Source organism: Marmota flaviventris, chromosome 6 (assembly GCF_047511675.1).
Source record: "Marmota flaviventris isolate mMarFla1 chromosome 6, mMarFla1.hap1, whole genome shotgun sequence".
NCBI lineage: Eukaryota > Metazoa > Chordata > Mammalia > Rodentia > Sciuridae > Marmota > Marmota flaviventris.
This window is the reverse complement of record NC_092503.1, coordinates 48,340,364-48,347,762: the sequence shown is the minus strand read 5'-3', so window position 1 is coordinate 48,347,762 and position 7,399 is coordinate 48,340,364. Positions and strand designations below refer to the sequence as shown.

Here is a 7,399-nt window from a genome sequence, read left to right as displayed (position 1 = left end):
TGGGAAAAATAAAATTTTTGGAGATGTTCATATTTTTATAATAGATTAGATTAGAAATTGCTATCCCCATTATGGTGGAAATAATAGTATTCCCTTTCATAGTCTAGTTTTGTAATATTGGGCTTTTCTTTTTTTCTCTTTGAACGCTGCATTACTATCAAGTTAATTTTGTACTGTAGACTCAGCCTAAGGGCTGTACTACCTCTACCATCTCTGAGCACCATTCTACACAAGAAGAGGCATGTGAGAAGGAAGCCCCACTTGTTCCTTCACTCAGACTTAGCAACTCATGTCAGAGCTCTGTAAGAGAGCACTGATGGCAGAATCTGCAAATACGTTCTCAAAAGATGTTCTGAAACACACAGAGCATTCCCAGCAACATTTTGGTGTTCTTGTGGTAAAATACTGCATAAAGTATAAATGGGGATGCTTCAGAAAGACTAGGAGACAATGCAGCTGACACAAACCACATCATTGTCCTGGTGAAGACTCATTGCCCCACATACATTAACGGTGAGCACCCTCCAGCAGCTATATTGGTAGAAGGTGTTCATAGATAGACCTGATCCAACAGGGGGAGACTTTGTCAAAAATGTGTGGTAACTGTAGAGAAGAGACTTATCCATTACTGGAACATAACTCTGAGCAGTGTCAGAAAAACGAATAAAATCGGAGGGATATTGGAAGTTTAGCTTATGCAGGTAAGAGCCAGACTCAAAAAAATATAGCTTCCTATTGTTAATGTGACAAAATTGTCCCAGCCTCCCAACTCCACCAGTAGCATCATCATGGTCCTATAAAATTCTTAGTATATAGGAGGATTTTAACTGAAGATAATTTTTATTATTAATTCATTATTCAACAAATATTTATTGAGACTCTAATATGTGCTGGGCATGGTTCTAAGCACTTGGCATAACTCAGTGAATATAAAACAAAGATCCTTACCCTCATGAAACTAACATGTTAACATGAAGGAGGAAATTTTATAATTTTTCTCTTAAATTTAAAATGTAAATATTTTCATGAATAAACAAATGTTCAACCACATTATAAGCTCCACAAGGGAAAGATGTACATCTGTTTTGTTCAATGCTTCATCCCCAATAAATGGAACAGTATCTATAACATAATAAATACTCAAAATATATTTGTTGGATAAATGAAATTAATTATTAATTGCCTTGCCTGAAAGTACAGGGTGTTACTATGCTCTGTAACCTGAACTTTCTCTTACCTCCTCTTGTGAGATAACTTCTACTTTTCTTACTAGAGAAGAATCCCTGTAGTTTACTGAAATAACCAACTCCTTTTTATTTTTCTTTATAGATAATTCCTACAGAATATGCAATAGTTAGGTAAAATATTTATAATATTGGGTTTATTCTGAGTCCCTAATATCCTACAAGTGGAGTTAACAATTTTTTCCCTCAAGACACAGGGTTGGTAGAACACAAACAGACATGTGAATTTTATTTAAAAATATTATAAAGACTTGAGACGAGGTGATGGCAACAACCAACTTCAGCAAGATCCAAATCAGGATTTCTATGGAGATCAAGTGGAGCCATAGCCAAATGCTCCAAGCAAGGGAAACATCTTTAAGTGATGATAACTAAAGTGTAACTGTTGAATGGGTAGAAAATGGAGTCACAAAAGGCAAAGAGGTTGATCTGGAAGGCATCTTTTCACTTAACCCTGACCTTGTTCCTGATGAAGAAACTGAACCCAGCCTAGGGATACCTCCAACATCCTCAGTCAAAATAAACAACATTATAATGTATCAACAGATTATAAAATCTATTAAAAATGACTCTCCTCCAAAAGATGACACAGTGATTGGTTCTGAACATGCTCAGCCAAGTCAACTTCCTCAACAGTCTTTCTCTGCATAACAGAATGGTAGTGTAGCAGATCTATCTCCAGTTCAAGCTGAAGAAAGAAAGGAAAGAAAAAAGGAAAGAAGGAAGGAAGGAAAGAAGGTATGAAAGAAGGAAGGAAGGATGGAAGTAAGGAAAATGGAGCCCCTCTGTGTAGAAAATCTAATTGTGGAAAAGAAGTAGAATAATTACAAGAAAAAAAATGAGAAAATAGGAAATTGCAACAGCAAGAACTCAGAGGGGAAAAAATCCAAATTACGAAATTATATGTATGAGCTGAGCACAGTGGTGCACACCTGTAATCACAGCAGCTCCAGAGGCTGAGGCAGGAAGATCACAAGTTCAAAGCCAGCCTCAGCAATGATGAGGTGCTTAGCAACTCAGTGAGACCCTGTCTCTAAATAAAATACAAAATAGGTCTGGGGATGTGGTTCAGTGTTCCAGTGTCCCTGAGATCAATCCTCAGTAATACACACACACAAAAATAAATAAATTAATTAAAATTTTAAAAAAAGAAATTATTTGAATTTGGTGTCAACATACGTTATATACAATCAGAGATATGATAAACTGTGGTATAAAGGTGTATTAAGAATTGTAATGCAAAATAAATAGATAAAATATTAAGTAAATATGATCAAAATAAAAGAAATTATGTGTATGGTCAGAAACATTAGAGGAAGCTTGGATTATGGACAATAAATATAGGATAAGTGTTTGTACAATAAAACAAACCACTCAATAAAAAAAGAACGTCAAATGAAAGATCTTGCTCTAAAAACCCCCCACCCCTGAAAGGATATTCTGATGGTACATGAACCCAAACAGATAGGAGATTTAACAAGGTATCTAGAAAATATTTGATTTTGATCATGACTTTGATGACTCAGCTCCTAATGAAATGGCTTACTGGTTTACTGCTAGACCACTAGAAGAAACAATTTTTTTAAAAAAGAATGGCTAGGAGTTTTGCTTATGGGCGGAATGAAATGAAAAAACTCACACTATGGGTGGTGTCTCTTCAGGAGAGAACAAAGATTGCTCTAAAGGCATTTATGCATTAGCAATTCATTTTAATGATAAAGAAGACAATCCATAAGAAGCTACAACTTCAAGTATGTGCAAATGTTTTTGAAATTTGTAGTGGAAAAGAGTTTGACTTACTAAATAGAAAAACAAAATTAAAAGTTCTTAAAGATGGGAAATATCAGGTTCAAGAAGTGGGATTATGGGAACAGGAAGTCAAATGTAATAATAATGTACTGCAACTCATTGACATAACCAAACATGTGCAAATGCACATTTATCTTGGAACAATACACTGTTTCACATTCTTAGAAGAAAAGATAAACTACATGGCAAATATTCTCTCATCAATTTGCCTGGGAATGAAAAGGGGATATGACAAATTCAGTGCAAACAGGCAAACTGGGCTAAAGATTTGAAATTAATAAATCCTTTTAGTACTCAAGGAGTGCATCAGAACCTTAGATAGTAATAAACCTTATATTCCTTTCCCAGAAATAAACTCACTCAGGTGTTTAGAGGTTCATTCATATAGGATAACTCTCATATCTGTGCAATTTCCACAATCTGTCTAGGAATAGCATCCTTCAAAAATACTCTTATTAAATTAATTATGCAAACAGGGTGAAAGAATTGACTGTTGATACAACCATGACTGGTGATAAAACTGGAATTTTGAGATGAAACTAGATTCTCTGCTCTACCAATTTCTTTCTAGGTTCATGTCTTGAAAATTTGAAGAATAAGTCCACGGACAATAACAGAAGCGAAGACTAAACAGGGTACGATTTATTTAAGGAAAAGAGAAGAGATAGAACTCCTATAACGCTGGAAGGGACCTGATATCAGGAAAATCCATTTTGGTGTTCTAGCCTAGGGGCTTACCTAATTTTGGGGGTTATGAGTGTCGATCAAAATCTGTGTTGAACAGACAATGATAAAGTATCAAAATCATTGGCTGTGTCTTTTGGTATTTGAGTTTTAATCTTCTCTGTAATTCCCATCCAGGCTCATTCCCACCTTCCATTTTTCAACTGCTCTGGGATAAAGAAGTTGGCTGGAATTTTCTTTTTTTTTTTTTAATTTTATTTATTTTTTTTTTTATTCTTTTTTTATTATTAGTTGTTCAAAACATTACAAAGCTCTTGACATATCATATTTCATACACTTGATTCAAGCAGATTATGAACTCCCATTTTTACCCCGTATACATATTGCAGATTCACATTGGTTCCACATCCACTTTTTTACATACTGCCATACTAGTGTCTGTTGTATTCTGCTACCCTTCCTATCCTCTACTATCCCCCCTCCCTTCCCCTCCCCTCTCCTCCCATCTTCTCTCTCTACCCCATTTACTGTAATTCATTTCTCTCTCTTGTTTTTTTCCCCTTTCCCCTCACTTCCTCTTATATGTAATTTTGTATAACAATGAGGGTCTCCTTCCATTTCCATGCAATTTCCCTTCTCTCTCTCTTTCCCTCCCCCCTCTCAACCCTGTTTAATGGTGATCTTCTTCTCATGCCCTTCCTCCCTATTCTGTTCTTAGTTGCTCTCCTTATATCAAAGATGACATTTGGCATTTATTTTTTAGGGATTGACTAGCTTCACTTAGCATAATCTGCTCTAGTGCCATCCATTTCCCTGCAAATTCCATGATTTTGTCATTTTTTAGTACAGAGTAATACTCCATTGTGTATAAATGCCACATTTTTTAATCCAATCATCTATTGAAGGGCATCTAGGTTGGTTCCACAGTCTTGCTATTGTGAATTGTGCTGCTGTGAACATCGATGTAGCAGTATCCCTATAGTACGCTCTTTTAAGGTATTCAGGGAATAGTCCGAGAAGGGCAATAGCTGGGTCAAATGGTGGTTCCATTCCCAGCTTTCCCAGGAATCTCCATACTGCTTTCCAAATTGGCCGCACCAATTTGCAGTCCCACCACCAATGTACAAGTGTACTGTATATATGAAAAAAGAAAAGGGTCCATTAATGTTTTCACTGTTAGTCTGGTATAGTCTTTGCATTTGAACAAGACTTTAATTGAGGTCCATAACCATGACTGCCTGACTATTATTGACCATTATTTATTCTTATTCAGTGATATGATCCAATAATGCGTCATTCTACAAAGCAGATTAAGGATTTAGAAACACAGTGGGGTGTGTGAAGTTCCCTTCTGTCACAAGCAGTGCTATAAATAATTATTCAGAGGCAGATTGTCTTTAAATGCAAGCATATATTCGATCACACCAATCATCAAATATAAACAGTCAATGCAAAAAGTGTTGGGTGTGCGGGAACACCCCAACTAGAATTCAATAATCACTAATTAAACACTATAAGCAAATCACACAATTCTAGTGCAACTACAAGCCCCAAAATACCTCCAATGCCACATGACTTCTCTTAGCCAAAGAACAGACATTATCCTTGTCTGGTGGTTCTCTCCAGCTGATGACTGGATGTCAGGAAATGGTGGAGTCAATCTCGGGACAGACAGCAAGGTACCCAGTCTCACTGATGTCCAATGTCCACTCTTCAATGTGGCAGGACCAGCAATTTAAATATGATTACAAGTTGGTAGTGTATGTTGGTGATTGGTTACACCCAGTGAAACTCAATGTCCATTGGTTATATCCAGTGACATATTGCAATTGGGTATGTTCTTTGTGCATGTCCATGGAGCTGTGCTCCCTATCAATTGTAACCAGTCATTGCTAAGCATGTCTATGGCTAGTGCCCCTTACAGCTCTTTGTCAGTTGCAAGCAGACATGACTAAGCAGTTCAATGGCTGCTGTTCCTTATGGCCAGTAACTTAGTGAGTCCCAGCATGTCCCAGCATGTCTATGGCAGATGCACCTTACACCTTCCCAGAGATGACATAAAACTTCTTTGTGAACAAAATGAAGAGGTTTCTCCAAAATTGTTTTCATTTCACAAGACTGACTCACGAATGGTATAAGAGTGATAGACGATCACAGGACATTGTTCCAGAAATTTATTCAATGGTAGAAGATGAAAAGGGTCTCCCAGAGATGACTGAAGGAGTAGACTATGATGTAGATTCCTGTGCTACACAACTGGAAGCTATTCTTGAGCAAAAGATAGTTTAACTAAGCTGTAGGATAAAGTGAAATCTTTTCATGAAGCTCTACAAGAAGTACAAGCCAGCAAGCAAACTTACTAGAGAAAATTCATTGCCCTCTAAACTAGTATCTACTGCTAAAGGATCCCCAGACCTAACATGCAATAAGAGCCATTGGAAAAGTTTGAAATTTTTAGGGTCTATGGAAAATGTCTTGCCCTTCACCTGAATATCATTTCAATTTTGTGAAACATCTTTTTTCTACAAAATGCTTCTAGTCCAGTAGCACAACCAAGAATCAGAATTGATGGAACTTTTTTTTTTCATTTACTCAAATAATGGTTAATTTTGGAGATCCTTGCCAATTTTCTTACCTAAATGATGAAGTTTTGGGGACTTGATCCAGATGTCCCTAATAGTGAGACAGAAAAGCATAGAGTAGGGAAGGGAGGCAGTAAAGGTCAATAAGACAGCAAGCACAAGAACAGTCATTTAAAGATGCATGCCCTGAAATGTTACAAAACATGTTTCTCAAAGGACTAAATTGCCAACTTGTGGAAAGTGACTATGTAATCCCACCCTGCCCAAGAGGGACAATAGAAATACCAAGAACCAATCAACAAAGATGTATCAACAAAATAAAGAGGTTTCTCCAAAATTGTTTTCATTTCACAAGACAGACTCACAAATGGTATAAGAGTGATAGAAGATCACATATCACTTATAGCTTATCAGTCATATATTGTTGTCCAGTGAAAATGAAAAGCCCAATGGAGAACTCTCTTCATACCAGCAGATGATGAAGGTTATTTTTTAGATCATGGGGGAATTTGCTAATAAAGCATACACCTTTAGAAACAGCGAAGAACCAATCAGGAGAAGTTTATCAACTTCTTTAAAAGAAGGAATGTTGTAAAACTTAAACAGCACTCTTGCCCCTCTCAGTCATGCTGAGCTGGGAGTTCTTGTCTTTCTTTCACCTTCGTTTTTAATAAAATTCCTGCTCGCTTGCTTACCTCTTCAACTCCATTGAACACGAACTCGATCTCCACTCCTGCTGTTAACAGTAGGAGGAAGCCACTGCATTTCTTGTTGATGCGGTTTAATTTCCACAGCGAGGCTGAGCAGTTTTAGACTCCTTGCACGCATGCGCATCTTATCAAGGCTCCCATGTGTCTTGTCTGCTCCCAGACATTTGTGCTGGCTTGTCCCACTCTGTGCTTGACTGAGGCTATTGACCCTAAATTTCTGGAGCACAACCAAGATAAATTACATTCCTTATTTTTTAGTTTATATTACCTTTATTTTTACTGTTTTAGACATTTTGTGTGTGAGTAGTTAATTTTACAGGGTGTGCCATATCATTAATAGTGAATCTAGACACAGCGACGGGACCATTCC

The 7,399-nt window shown here is 36.9% G+C and overlaps 1 pseudogene; it reads left to right on the top strand.

The window, feature by feature from the left end:
- The first annotated feature begins 1,508 nt into the window (after nucleotides 1-1,508).
- LOC114086731 (kinesin-like protein KIF2A) lies at nucleotides 1,509-6,100 on the top strand (annotated as a pseudogene).
- The last annotated feature ends 1,299 nt before the right edge of the window (nucleotides 6,101-7,399 follow it).